The sequence below is a fragment of the Callorhinus ursinus genome, unplaced genomic scaffold (genome assembly GCF_003265705.2).
Source record: "Callorhinus ursinus isolate GAN/ISIS: 27379988/994484 unplaced genomic scaffold, GSC_fseal_2.0 scaffold26, whole genome shotgun sequence".
Lineage (NCBI taxonomy): Eukaryota > Metazoa > Chordata > Mammalia > Carnivora > Otariidae > Callorhinus > Callorhinus ursinus.
This window is the reverse complement of record NW_027397088.1, coordinates 22,218,888-22,234,733: the sequence shown is the minus strand read 5'-3', so window position 1 is coordinate 22,234,733 and position 15,846 is coordinate 22,218,888.

Genomic DNA, 15,846 nt, shown 5'->3' with positions numbered 1-15,846 from the left:
AGATAGCAGGAGAGGAAGAATGAAGGGGAGTAAGTCAGAGGGGGAGAAGAACCACGAGAGATGATGGACTCTGAAAAAGAAACAGGTTTCTAGAGTGGAGGAGGGTAGGGGGATGGGTTAGCCTGGTGATGGGTATTAAAGAGGGCACGTTCTGCGTGGAGCACTGGGTGTTATGCACAAACAATGAATCATGGAACACTACATCAAAAACTAATGATGTAATGTATGGTGATTAACATAACAATAAAAAAATGGAAAAAAACATGAGGGGAAAAAAAGAAAATAAATTCTATAAGATCAACATCAGAATGCCGTGTACCCTGTTAATGGACACTTGGGGATATTTATGAGGGGAAATAAAGCATTTTGAGAATATAAATAGGCAAAGTTAAAATGCCATATTAATACAACAGAAAAATTGTAGTCACAGGCATTTCACTTCCTTGAATATTATCAAAACATTGACATGTCATGAAATCTCCAAAGAATTGTTGAGAAAGTTAGCGATGCAACTTGAGACAAAAAAAAAAAAATCATCGATAATCTGATAGTGAATAAAATGTATTAGTTTTCAAGAAATGCTGAGTTGCATATTCCAAAGACATAGTTTCTAGCTCTATTGATGTTACTTTTAGCTAGGCAGCGAAATGATGCATTTTTAAGCTCCCCTTTTTTAAGGTAATATTTGGTACATAACAGTTGTGCTTTATTTTATGTAATTTTCGTGGAGCTCAAATTAGAAAAATTGAGTTGAAAATTCCCTGTAATCTATAAGGTGACTTTACAAAATACTGACTTTTCTTAAATTGGCTTTTGAAATCATATACTACCAGGCAGTTAAGCTCAACATTTCAACAAACATTTACAGATATCTTCCATATGCCTTGCACTCTGCTGAGCAGTAACAAAGAATAAGTGTATACACTGCCCTTACGGAATTTTGAGCCTACTTTTAATATGATTTGAAAAATGACTTACATGTTCCACAAGTACTTGTAAGAACATACTGAGAGATGTTTAGACCATATCACAGGTCTCAGAAGTCCTACAGTTGAATTTTAAAGAACAGGAAGGGATTACCAATTAAATTTCAAGGAAACAAAAATTTATGAGAAGTATCATTTAAGTGAGAAAGAGCTGGATGTGTGGACGAGAGAGGAAAGGGAAGCAGTTGTTACTGGACCATCAGATGTTGGTTGGTATTCCCAATTAGGAAAAGATGGTGTGGGAGGGAACAGATTAAGTAAATGATTTTACAACTGCACTTTTGCAGTTGTCACCATGATAAATAGCAAAGAGGAAGCCAAGCAGGGGGAGGGGAGAAGGGAATCCATGCTCCACAGCTGCAGTCTGTAACCCCCCAAATAGCACACACACTTTAACACAGTGAAAAAATTGCAGCTCTGCTTTTTTGGTAATTGACACACTGGGTTTCCTTTCAAGAATTCATTTGTAGGGGCACCTGGGTGGCTCAGTCGGTTAAGTGTCTGCCTTTGGCTCAGGTCTTGATCCCAGGGTCCTGGGATCCAGCCTTGTGTCAGGCCTCCTGCTCAGTGGGGAGCCTGCTTCCCCATTTCCTTCCTGCTCATGGTCTCTCTCTTTGTCTCTCTCGCTTTCTCTTTCTTTCTCAAATAAATAAAATCTTAAAAAAGAAGAATTAATTTGTACAAGGGTTCTGTGCTTGACGACCAAACATACAATAAAATAACCTTAAGTGACTATTGCTTTACTTATGAGCAGACTTATTGTTACATTAAATCAAACCAGAAGTTCTGATGAAGGAGAAGGTCTTAGAACATGATACCAATTATTCTTCTGGACATTTTAAGTGTAAGATATCTGTGGAATGTCCAAGTGGATTTTATAACAGACTAAGATTTTTAAATCCACATTAGGGGGAAGATCAGAAATAAGAATATATGTTTGGGGGATGCCTGGGTGGCTCAATCGGTTAAGCATCTGCGTTCAGCTGAGGTCATGATCTTAGGATCCTGGGATCAAGTCCCAGATTGGGCTCCTTGCTCAGCAGGGAGCCTGCTTCTCCCCCTGCTTATGCTCTCTCTCTCTCTGACAAATAAATAAATAAAATCTTAAAAAAATATATATATATATGTTTGGAAGTTGCTGGCATCATGGAGAAGTTAATAAGTACAATATAAAAAATCCCACAGCAGAGCGAGTTGAATGAGGAGAGCAATGAACTGAAAACAGCACATTTGGAAAACCAGTGTCCAAAGGATGGTCACAAGAAGGTGACCCTGAGAATAGCGGAAAGCATGGTACAGAGAGTAACCATAGGAGTGTGGTAGATTTGAAGACAAAAAGACAAAACAAGCGTTCAACAATATCAAATAAAGTAGAGTGACAAGGAATACGAGCATGTGTTAGATTTGGTGACATGGAAGCCATTTGGCCAAGATAGCTTAATGTGACATGGAAGCCAAACTGTGGCATGTTAAAAAGTAAGGGACAGGGACCCCTGGGTGGATCTGTAGCTTAAGCATCTGCCTGCGGTTCAGGTCATGATCCCAGGGTCCTGGGATCGAGCCTCGCATCAGGCTCCTGACTCGGTGGGGAGCCTGCTTCTCCCTCTGCCCTCCGCTCCCCCTGCTTGTGCTCTCTCTCTCTCTCAGATAAATAAAATCTTAAAAAAAAAAAAAGTGAGACTCAGACATGATTAAAAACAAACAAAACCCCATGTTTGCTATGTTGCTCACCAGAGATAAATATAAAATATAAGAAATGATGAAACTAATGATGAAGGGAAAATCAAAGCACATAAAAACTAACTTAAAGGAAGCCAGGGTGGACATAATATGGATGTTAAGGGAAATCACATTACTTTAGACAAAGAGAACACTTCATAATAATAAAAGGTTTCATTTAACAAGACATATAGCTATTCTAAATGCTATGTACTATGCAACATAACTAAAAATGTATAAAGCCAAAACTGGCCCTTACAAAATATTTTATTCACAGTTGAAAATACACATGGAAGGGCGCCTGGGTGACTCAGTTGGTTAAGCCTCTGACTCTCCATTTTGGCTCAGGTCATGATCTCAGGGTCATGAGACCCATGTCAGGCTCCATGCTCAGTGGAAAACCTGTTTGAGATTCTCTCCTTCTGTCTCCTCCTCCCTCTCACCCTCTCCCTAAAATAAATGAATACATAAATCTTTAAAATAAAAGAAAATACACAGGGAGTATTTATAAAATTGATTCATATACTGAGACATAAAGTAGGTCTCAATTATCAAAAGATTGAAATCTAGTGATTATATTTTCTGATCACAGTAAAATTTAGCTATAAATCAATAGCACAAAGATATTTTTCTAATCCCAAATATTTGAACATTAAACAATACACTTTTAAATAACCTATGTGTCAAAGAAGTCATAATGAAAATTAAGAATTATTCTGAACTAAATAATAATGAAAATTCAAAATGGGATATAGCTAAGGCAGTGATAATAGGGAAATACATAGCCTTCAATTTATGTAAATGAAAATGAAGAGAAGCAGAAAAAACAATGAAATAGACATACATGACAGAAATTAAGGGAAAAATGTCCAATGAAACCCCAAAAAGTAGGAAGGAGAAAATGTAAAAGAAAAGGGAAGATATTAACTAAATAGTTTTTTAAAAATATACAATGGAGAGAAGCAACGAGATAATAAATTGATTCTACAAAAAATTAACTGAACTTGGTAAATGCTTAGTCTTACTGGTGTGCTTACATATGTGTGCACATATATGTGAGAGAGAATGCACTAATGACCAAAGTCAAATTAGAGTGACATCACTAGGGAATCTACCATTTTTAAAACACCATGTTAGGATACAATGGAAAATTCCAAGTCAATGAATTTAAAAATTTAGGTGAAATAGAAAAGTCCTGAAAAAACTTCTCAAATGGGCACAAAAAGAAACAGAAATCCAAAGTCATTAAAATTTTATTGGTCTGTATTTACAAACTTTTCCAAAAGAAAACTATAAACACAGAGTTTCTCTAATAAATTCTAGTAAATATTTAGAGAAAAAACTAGTACCAAACTTTTACAAACTCTTCCAAAAAATACAAAAAGGGATAACCATTCTCATTTTGATTTAAGAGTCCAGTAGAGCCTATAAACCAAAACCTTACATTAATACTCTGAGAAAAGAAAATTATGGCAAATCTTACTGAATAACATAGATGGAATCATCATAAACAGAATATTAACAAACAAAATTCAACAATATATTAAAAAGGGTAAGACATTATGATAAATTTGGACTTATTTCAGAAATGCAAAGATGACAACAGTAAAATTAATCAATGGGATTCTGCAGACTGATGGAATAAAGGAGAATCATATTATCATCTTAATAGATGCAGAAAAAAAACAACTTATTTATTAAGAATCAATACCCAAGGGTGCCTGGGTGCATCAGTTCACTGAGCTTCTGACTCTTGATTTCAGCTCAGGTCATGGTCTCAGGGTCATGAGATCAAGCCCCACATCGAGGGTTAAGATTCTCTTTCTCTCCTTCTCCCCTTCTGCCTCTCTCCCCCTGTTCATGTTCTCTCTCTCTCAAAAAAAAAAAAAAAGAATCAATACCCATGGTAGGAGTCTTAGCAGACTAGAAAAAGACTATCAGTTATGATGGAATGGCAATTCTTATATGCAGAAGAAGTATAAATCGGCATCCCACTCTGAAAAACATCTTGAATTTCTGCTACATTTGAACAGAAGCATATCCTATTGGATGATGTCTATCCACAAAAATGCTATGAAAAAACAACAAAATATTTACATTTTTGTCTATGAGATTGAAAATGAAATGAGGATGCTCAGAATCATCTATGTAATCAATATTGTCTATTCAATTGTATAAAGTCAAAAGAAGAAATAACACTGTCGTTATCTATAGATGTTATGATTGTATTAGTAGAACGTTACAAAACTCTACAAATAAATTTTAATAATTAGTAATTCTAGTTATTCGAGTTTAGCAAGTTTGCTGAATACAAGTTTATTAAACAAAACTCAATTTATTTTCTGCATGCCAGCAACAAGCAGATAGAAAAAAGCTAATTAAAAAACCATATGATTTACAGAAATAACAAAACTATCAAACACACACAAATAAAGTTAACAAAATACATAAAATACCTCCATACAGGAAGACTTCATTGAATGTGTAAATAAATGGATAATTGCCCTTCTCATGAATTAGAAAGCTCAGTATTGCAACAATGTCATTTATTTACAAACTGATTAAAAGGTCTAACAAGATCCCAAGAAAAATCTCACAATTTTTTATTGTATGATAATTAGCAATTAATTCCCAAATGTGTGTTAAAATTCAAAGTGCCAGAAATGCCTGAGATATTCTTTAAGAAAACCATGTGAGAAAACCTTTTCAACAAGGTATCAAAATTTACTATCATTTTATGCTAACCAAAGTAATGTGGTGTAGGATAAAGAAATAGAAAAATGGAATATAATAAATAGCACAGAAAAATCAAAGTTACAAGTAGACCCTTAATTTATGAAAATATCATTACAGAGCATTTGGAATTTTATGGTACTGTACAAATGGAATAGCCGTATATTAAAAGATGAATTTTTATCTATACCTCAAATAAAAGTCAATTCCAAGGAGACTGTAGATCTAAATGCAAAAAGTAAAGTGAATCTTCCAGAAAGTAGCAAAGACAATAACTTTATGGCCTTAGGACAGGAAAAGATTTCTAAAATGAGTGATAAAAAGTACTGTCTATAAAGGAAAAGATGATAGATTGGATGGCATTAAAAGTAATAATTGCTGGGGCGCCTGGGTGGCTTAGTTGGTTGATCATCGGACTTGTGATTTCGGCTCAGGTCATGATCTCAGGGTTGTAAGGTTGAGTCCCGTGTTGGGCTCTTTGCTCAGCATGGAGTCTGCTTGGGCTTCTCTCTCCCTCTCTGTCTACCCCTCCCTCTGCTCATGGGCTTTCTAGATAAATAAATAAATAAGTAAAATCTTTATAAAAAAGTAATAATTGCTGTTCAATAAGCGACATCATTAAGCAAATAAAAATGTAAGACATGGAATGGGGTATGTGGTTTTCAACATATAGAACCAAAAAATCAATAATAAGAAGGCAGAATCAAATTAAAAATGGGTAGGAGTTTGGAACAGAAACGTCAGAAACAAAAGAGCTGAATTGCCTGCATGCATGTCAAAGATGTTCAAATCCATCATTCACAAAAGCCACAGACGGATAACCATTACAAATCAAGCAAAATGGATATAATGAAAAAGACAGATAATCACAAGTGCTGGTGAAGATATGGAGCAAAAGCTCTTGGGAACATAAATTTGTACAACTATTTTGGAAAACAGTATCCACTAAAGGTGAGCATGCACATACCTAGCATACCTGGGAGGACCAATTGTCCTGGCTTATGAGGTCTTATGGATCTCCCAAGACACAGGACTTTCAAAAGTCAGGCTGGGACAGTCCTGAGCAAACTAGGACAGTCACCCTATACAAACCCCATGACCTAACAATTCCACCTGTTGGGTAGACCTGATAGCAATGTGTGCATATAGTCACCAAAAAACAAGAAAAGCTATGCATAATAGCCCCAAACTGCAAATAAACTAAATGCTCATCAATGATAGAATAGATTAATAAATCAGGGTCTTTTCATATAATGAAGCGCTACACAGCAATGACAAGAAGGTGAAATGCAACTATGAACAATTAAATGGATAAATATCAAAATGTAATGTTAAATGCACAAAGTCGGAAATAAAAGAGACAAATGATACACTGGGTATGATTCCATTTATAAATTTCAAAAATAGGTTAAAAAAAAATCTAGGACATTAGAAATCAAATAGTGACTGACCTTAGAGAAGAGACGGTTCTTGGAAGCATGTTGGGGGGCTTCTGGGGTGCTAGTATTTTTGATGTGGGTGCTGTTCCATGGATGTGCTTACTTACTTACTTTATTTATTTATTTTTAAGATTTTATTTGTTTCCAGAGAGAGAAAGAGAGAGAGAGGGAGAGAGAGCAAGCATACAAGCAGAGGGAGATGCAGGCTTCCCGTTGAGCAAGGAGCCCGACGTGGGACTCAATCCCAGGATCCTGGGATCATGACCAGAGCCGAAGGCAGATTCTTAACCGACTGAGCCACCCAGATGTCCCAGAAGTGCTTACTTTAAAATTCACCTAGCCCTACACTAATAATTTAGGCACTGTGTATATGATACTTCAAAAAAAAAGTTTTCTTTAGACTATAATATACATTAGATACCTAAAATTAAAATTTGCTTCAAATGTATTAATGCCCATTTTTTTAAGGTTCTCCTAACTATACATCCAGGAAAATTTGCCATATTACTCAGTAGTTTGATAAAAGTAGGGTACACAACACTCCATATCCTATAGGCTTAAGAATTCACTAGATTGAGCATAGGCACAAGGCAGAGAACAGTGGTAGCAAAGTACTTGCAAATCCAGTTAATTTTTACTAAACTGTGTGGCATAATTGTTAACGGCACAGGTTCTAGAAATCAAAGTACTTGGGATCAATTCCTTGGTTCTACCACTTACCAGCTAATGCAACTTTCAGCAAATTACTGAAGCTCCCTATGCCTCAGACTTCCCATCTGCAAAGTGGGAGGGAAGTATCAATTCACAGCAATATTGTGAGAATTACCAGTTTGTGTACAAAGAACTTAGGCTACCTTGTGCACATTAGCTGTTAATATTGTTTGTTGTGATTACTGTTGTCTGCCATGCATCTGGCAGATGTGTGTAATTCCTTCAACCACTCTTGGAGGTAAGCATTGTCATCACTGTTACATTAAAGAGAGAATCTGAGGCTTCGGATAAGACAGAAACTTGCCCTGCACTTCACTCTGTGTCTTCTATTTGTGGTCTGGCACTCATTCTGTCATTCGTGGTGTTCTTAGACAAGATTTCAGTCCTGGGGCACCTGGGTGGCTCAGTTGGTTGGGCGACTGACTGCCTTCGGCTCAGGTCATGATCCTGGAGTCCCGGGATCGAGTCCCACATCGGGCTCCCTGCTCGGCAGGGGGTCGGCTTCTCCCTCTGACCCTCTGACCCTCTTCCCTCTCATGCTCTCTGTCTCTCATTCTCTCTCTCAAATAAATAAATAAAGTCTTTAAAAAAAAAAAAGATTTCAGTCCTGGGCTCTACTACTTTCTGATGCAGATGGAGAAATAATTAGGTGCATCATATGGGACCTCCCAGAGATTGTTACAGGATTTTGTGCAAATTATCTTCAGAAATTTTTACTGGTGACTACATACCCAGAAACCATCATCACAGTGGCCACTGTAATAACTTGAATTCACTAAGTCATCAGAGCAAATCATATCTATTTTTTTTAAGATTTTATTTATTTATTTGACAGAGAGAGACAGCGAGAGAGAGAGCACAAGCAGGGGGAGTGGGAGAGGGAGAAGCAGGCTCCCCGCCGAGCAGGGAGCCCGATATGGGACTCGATCCCAGGACCCTGGGATCATGACCTGAGCCGAAGGCAGACGCTTAACGACTGAGCCACCCAGGCGCCCAAATCATATCTATTTTTTAATAATTTTGTTCGAGAGTACATTTATTAAGGTTTTAGTGAGAAATTGGTTTTCTTAGTTAATTTCTATTGAGCAATTTAATGATAAAATCACATGGTTTTTGAGGTTTAGAGATTTTTCCACTCCTGGAGCTTGCACAGCATTTAATTGGCACTTAACCTAATATAGGATGTATCAAAAATTAAGTAGGCATTAATTAGGAACACAAAATGTGAACTAGCCTTAAAAAGTTAATTATCAAATTGGTATAGCTATCTGTCAGCAGGCTCCCATAAGCATCCTGTTAAAGCGGTTTCATTTTTTAAAATGTAATATGTTTCTTAGGATGTGATTACACATACAATATATGGTTGTAATTTTGAGTTAATTGCATAGTAGCTAGATTAACTTTTACATCATTACACTTTAATCAGTGTTTTTCATGATTAACGTTCATTTACATTTAAAGCTTTCGAGCTCTTTCTTTTCATTGTTTCTGCCCCTCCCTTCCCATGCCCCGCTCTGACCTAACATATCACTACGTTTAAGCTCTCAGAGGACAAACTTCTGCATTTTCTCACTTTCCGTACCATGAAAACCTCTTGCGAACCACCAATAGTGATAGTGTCTTTACCACAGTGTAACACTAAAGACTGCAATTATCTTAATATATAGAAAAGAAAGGAGAGAAATTAGCTGTGGAAATCACATGGCTAAAAAGGAAAGGAGGTAGCACTCTGTATCACTTCGACTTTAGTTTTATTCCAACTGTAACTTTCAGGGCAAAAGATAAAATTGTTTTTTCCTTCTTACATGTAGCCTAAACAGCATGAACCATATCTGGATCTTTGAAGAAAATCATACTTTCTAATATTATTAGGCATATCATAGCTAATAAATTTGACAATAGGTTGAAAAAGAAGGAACTCTTCGGTAATATTTTTAAAGAATGCCATTACTGACTTGAACCAACCATTGAGAGGTACAGGGTGCCCCCCCACCAAAATTGGTTTTTAATTAACATAAAAAATATAAGATATAAATATATGTATAATATATCAAATAATTTTATAAAGTATATAATATATACAAATCATGATAAAAGAAGTACCCAAGTACATCAGTTACCATTAATTGCCTGAAGTACCCCATCCCATCCTACTCTCAGAGCCACCTGAAATAGTTACTACCTTCATCCAGTGCTTTAGTATGATCTGGAGGTTTTAAAATGTTTTGTTACCCAAGATAGTATTATTGTTGCATTATACAATTAGTGTTTGATTATATTTTACCACGTTTTGGGGCTTCATTCCCTCTTCCATCTCAGACCACCCAACCGGAATCATTTTCTCCTGCCTTTAGAAATTCCTTTAGTTAGGATCTTTTGGTGGCAAACTCCTGTGGGTTTTGTTTGCCTAAAAATGTCTTTAGTTTAGTATCATTTTTAAAAGTTCTTTTTCCTGAAGATAGACTTTATGGTGGCCTATTATTGCCTTATAGAACATTAAATACATTATTCCATGGTCTTCTGGAATCCATTGGTGCTGATGAAAGTGTAGCGGTAAGTCTAACTATTGCTTATTTGAAAATCATACGCCTTTTAATGTTGGTTTTGAAAAACTCCTTTTCTTTAGTATTCTGCAATTGCATGGCATTTGAAAACTTAGCAGTCCTTTGGTTGGTGTCTCTCCAATCATTTCAATTCCTGCAGCTTGTTCACTAGGAAATTCCCTGATAAAGACACAAGGAACAATATGCCCTAAGTTTTTGAATGTTCATAATGGTCGTGCAGAGCCTTTAGAATTAAAGGTCATTTTGTCGGGACAGAGAATCTTAGCTCATATTTTCTTGAGTATCTTAAGTTTCTTTCTCCTTTGACACCTGGTATAAAGTAGGCTGACAATATGGTTTCATTTCCTTTATAAATGAAAGGCTTCTTTTTGTACAAGTGCCCCCCAATTTTTCTTTTTCTTGGAAGTCCACTAATTTTTGAGATTGTGTGTTGGTATTGGCAAGTTGAGGTCGGTTTTCCAAGGTACATAATGTGCATTTCAGTATATATTTTTAGGTGGCTTTCATGACAGGAACATTGTTGTGAGTCATATTTTTTAGTATTTGTTTTATTCTATTGCTTTGGTTTTCTTTTCCAGGAACACATATTATACATATATTGGTCCTTTTTTCTCCACTATATCTTCTGTCCCTATTATTTCTCCTTGACTTAAAAATATTCTTCCTATTTTCTCTTTTTCTTAAGGCAATATCATTGTGTTTATTCTCTCTTATGTTCCTTTTAATTCGATACTTATTTCACAACTTTCTTCTTTAATTTCTGTTTGTTCTTGGATTTTATTACATCTCTTCAAATCTCCCTTATTCAATCACCTAAGTTCTGAATTTCTCTAATTCTGATATGTTTGTTTTTATAGATTTTTTTAAATTCATAATTGCTTTGTTCACCTCTTTATTCAGGTATGGTTGATATACAAAATGATATACAAAAAGTTGGATATATTCAGTATATACAACCTGATGAGTTTGGAGGTAAGTGGATACATCCATGAAACCATCACCACAGTGTCCCTAGACAATGAAATCCCACAAAATGCTATGCCCAGAAAACGATAACCTAATATTTTTAATGAGATCAAAGAAATAAAGAATAGTTCTTTGATTGCATTTAAATATATTGAGTTATAGTTTTTTAAGTATATATGTCAGTGGAATTTCATTGTCTAGAGGTGTATTACTCTGTATTTTATTCTTAGTGTCTTACAATAATTTTTGTTGGATTTGATCACAAATCCCTTTTTGTTGCATTTTTTTTTCTGTCCTTTTTTAAAGTGAGAGTTAAGGATGCCTGGGTGGCTCAGCTGGTTTGGCATCTGCCTTCAGCTCAGGTCATGATCCCAGGGTCCTGGGATCAAGCCCTGTGTCAGGCTCCCTGCTTGGCGGGGAGTCTGCTTCTCCCTCTCCCTCTGCCCCTTCCCCTACTTGTGTTCACTCTCTCTCTCTCTCAAATAAATAAATAAAATCTTCACAAAAAAAATAAAAAGTTAGCAAAACCCTGATCCTGATCATCTCTGTTCCCCCTAATATCTCTATCTCTCAAATTGGATTAAGTTCCTAAAACTTCTCCATGTTGGTCTTTGCACTGAAAGAGGGCTTTGGTTTATTAGTGCTGAGACTTTATAGGACTGAGAATGCTCCAACACCTTCTTCATTATACAGCCTATTTGATTTCATCTGAGAATCAGAGTCGGTGGGACCCCATCAGTTTTAGGGGCTGTTCCCAGATTGATTTGTTTCTTTGAACATTGTACAACTGTAATTCTTCACCCTGGAAATAGCAGTTGGTTCCAATAGAGCAATTAGTTCTAATTTTTTCTCGGGACATTACCAGCTCTTCAAGCATTGTCCTCTTTTTTTTTTTTTTTTTTTATGTCCCAGCACCAACTGGAATGGGCACCTCCCCACCCCCGATAGTAGTTTGGGTCCCAGCTCTGTGTGCTCCCACAGTCATGTGATAAATTCAACTTTATCCTTTCACTTCCCCACAATTACAGGGGGTGGTAGCTGCTTCCCGCCGTGATTTACATGTCCTACTTGTTATTTTGTATTTTTCAGTCTTCTAATACCATTCGCCAATGCTTTATGTTGCCTTCTCTCTTTCTAAATAACTGGTATGGTTTCTATTATGCTGACTGAACCCTGCCCAGTACCAGCATTAATATTCTGTGTTGGTAAAGATTTTTAAAAATGGGTGCTGTCATATAATGGTGATGGGTATGCACAATGATTTGAGAGCAATTTGTCAGCAGTTATCAAAATTTAAATATGCATGTTTTGATCCAGAATGTGATTCCAAGTAATCAATCTCATAGAAATATGTGTGCATAATGATATATGTGTATAGGTTTTGTTGTGTATTATTTAAGCTATTAAAAATATGAAAAGAACTAAACATGCCTAAAAGGAGAGTTTTAGATAAAATATAAAGTATCAAATATCATGCAAGTCTATGCAACATTAAAAAGAAAGAGATAGACTCATGTAATCGTCAGGACCAAACTCCAGAGCTGCTCATTAAATGGAAAAATGTGTCACAGAACAATGTCTGTACTCTGCTTTCGTTTGTGTTTAATGCGGTATATGTACACATATATGAATGGAAAAAAGAGAAGAAGCCTCACCCTAGATTATGTCTGCTAAGGAAATTAAGTGCATGGGTGATGACGTTACAGGATTTTTTCTCCGTTGGTGGTGCCCACGGTTCTTGGTCATGCCACTTCGAAGAACAAAGAGGTAGACCAGACACAGTAGTGGGCAGCACAGCAAGGATTTATTGAGTGATAGTAAAGTTTATTGAATGATAGAGTACAAAATCCCCAAAGAGCAAGGGGACTGAGAGATTGTCACCAGAGTTTCTAAGTCTAGGGGTTTTTATGGACTTGTTAGCGGGCTGTTTTCATCTGATTAACCCCCCCTGTGCTTGTCATTCAATCAGGTTTTTGTCACCTATCTATCATAAGGGAAAGGGTTGGGGGCTCCTTCTAAGGTGGTGTAAAATCCTTTTAAGGGTGGTTTCCTCTTAAGGTGGGGGCCCCTTGTCCCTGCCTGCCTGCCTTCCAACTATCCTTCATCAATGAGAGGGTGATTTGTACTGTTTATTCTTCATGAGTCTGTATAGCTTGAATCTTCCACAGTGATAATTCTTTCATGTATTACTTGTGTAATAAACAATCAATACGAAAAACAGCCACAACAAAGGATGAAGCCTGGGAAGGAGATGGGTTGTAAGAAGTGAGCTTGGGAGAAAGAAAAGGAGGTGAGTCTCTGGAGGGAAAGTGAGAAAGGGCCTAAAATCAATGATGTCAAGTTGAAAGTTCTAAAAAAACAAAACAAGCAAGGACTGAAAAATGCTAATGAAACTTGATTCTGAAGGCTAGACTATTCTGTTCTGAAGTCTAGACTCACATAGTAGCATATCCAATCAATACTGATGATGTGTGATTTTAACACAGTGCCTTAAATGTGTACAGGAAGTGAGGAAGGATCTAAAGCCATAGTTTTAAGAAGAAAAGCTGAAGGAAGCTGTATCTGACAGAAAATAAATATTCTTATATTCTGAAAAAAAATGCATGTTTTAGTGTTCAGAACATCATGAATCAGTCCTTCATTTCTATATATTACCAGTTTCAAGAGACAGAAAATATATGGGTTCCCACTTTCTGCTTTGTTTTCACTTTCTTATTATAAAATTTAAAAAACTGACCATTTTAAGATTTCAGACCATTTAAGGATTGACCATTAGAATTATCCAAAACATTAAAAAAATAGAAAGGTATGAATTTACTTCATGCCTCAAACCTCAATCAGTCTGAAAGTGGGAAAATATAAAGTGTATGTAAAAATAGATATTGTAATAGACGCTGTCTAGAATAAAGACACTCAAGACAGTTTCAATTAGACTGTACTCTTTCAAAAGGTGTCTCATTTGTGTATGTGAAGCAAATTGCAGTCTGTCTGATATAAAGGTATTCTAAGAAGTGCAAAGATTATTTGAGGTGAAATGCCTAGTTCTAAGCCAATGGAAGTTTCCAGGTTACCTGGGGAAGGATTCATGAAAGAATCTATGTCAGAGAATACTTTGAGTTGAGCAGCTAATCTAAATGCACATTGCTACGGACCAACTTCCTTAATAACCAGTGTGCAGGAATGCCCTTGAGTGGTGAAGAACCTGCCCAGTCAACGTTCAAAAAGAGAAAGGCAGCCATTATGTCTAAGTCTGGGAGAGACTGGTCAACAGCACTTTAAGATGAAGTGCCCTGTTGTGAGTATATCTGCCTCTCCCCATCTCTTTTGTAAAGCAAACTCCTTGCCTTTATCTCAGCACTAGACTTTGAACATTTCCGTGGAATAGTATTCTTCTAAAACTTTACCCCATTCATGAAGAAATGTTAATAGAATTACCGTAAAACACTTATGTAATTTGAATTCTCTGAGATTTTTTTTTTTTTTGCCTTGTGAATAAAACATAGTATACATATGCCAGGCATATCCCAAAATGCTAGAAATATTTAACATTAGAATTGTTTTTATCTTTGAGTGAAGAGATTGTAGGTGATTTTTATTTCCTTCTTTCTTTTCAGATAGTACATATTACTTTCACACCCAGAAAAAAAAACAGTAGCAATTTTTTTTAAACTGCACATTCTAAAAGTATGAATTTACAAGTTTTGATGAGATAAAAGAAAGTTCTCTTACCTGTGATGAATCCATGGCCCCTGGTGTTTACTGGTGGAATGCTCTGGAAATGGTTTCACAGGAATGTTCGGACTTTGTAACTGTTCACAGTACTTTTTTCCACTCTGAGCACTATTGTGGAGTGAATGTGCTCCCAAAATTCATTTGTTGTAACCTTAATCCCCAGGGTAATAGAGTTTGTCGGTGGAGGCTTTGGGAGGTACTTAAAGTTAGAGGAAGTCATGGAAGGTGGGGACCTTATCAAAAGAGGAAGAGACATGAGATCTTTCTCTCTGCCATGAGAAAATATAAGATATCTGCAAACCAGGAATAGAGTTGTCCTCCAACCCTGAATCAGCTGGCCCTTTGATCTTGGACTTCCCAGACTCCAGAACTGGGAGAAATCAGTGTTTGTTGCCTAAGCCACCCAGTCTGTGGTAATTTGTTTAAGCAGCCTGAGCTAAGACAAGCACGGTAGCCACTGCCCATCTCTTTAACATATATCAACTTCCCTTTAACCCAGGAACTACCAGTCACAGAAGATGATTTGGTATGATTAGTGATGGAACCTGATGTTGGAAGCCATAGGTCCTGTTGTTATAGTAAACAATGCATTGCTAAAGAACATTATATAAAACCTTTCATACCAACTACTTCAGTCAAACAAAATTACCGTCAAAATATAAGGGAAATGTGGTATTATATAAAGTATATTAGATTGTGACCCCAAAGAAAGCTATTCTACCTATGACTTTTTTATAGCCAAATATGTGACCCGAGAAAGTCACTGAAACATGTTGGTCCTCATTTTCCCCATTTGCAAAATAGAGGATTGGATTAAATGATAATTACATTGTCTCTCAGTGTTATAATACCATGTTTTTCTCCATAGAGTTAAGAAATTCTCACTGTCAACAAAATCAACAGAATACATTTTTTTCACTTTCTTATTTTTTATTTTTTATTTTATCTTTTTTCATATAACTATTTTCTTTTTTTTTTTTAATTCTCTCTTTTTTT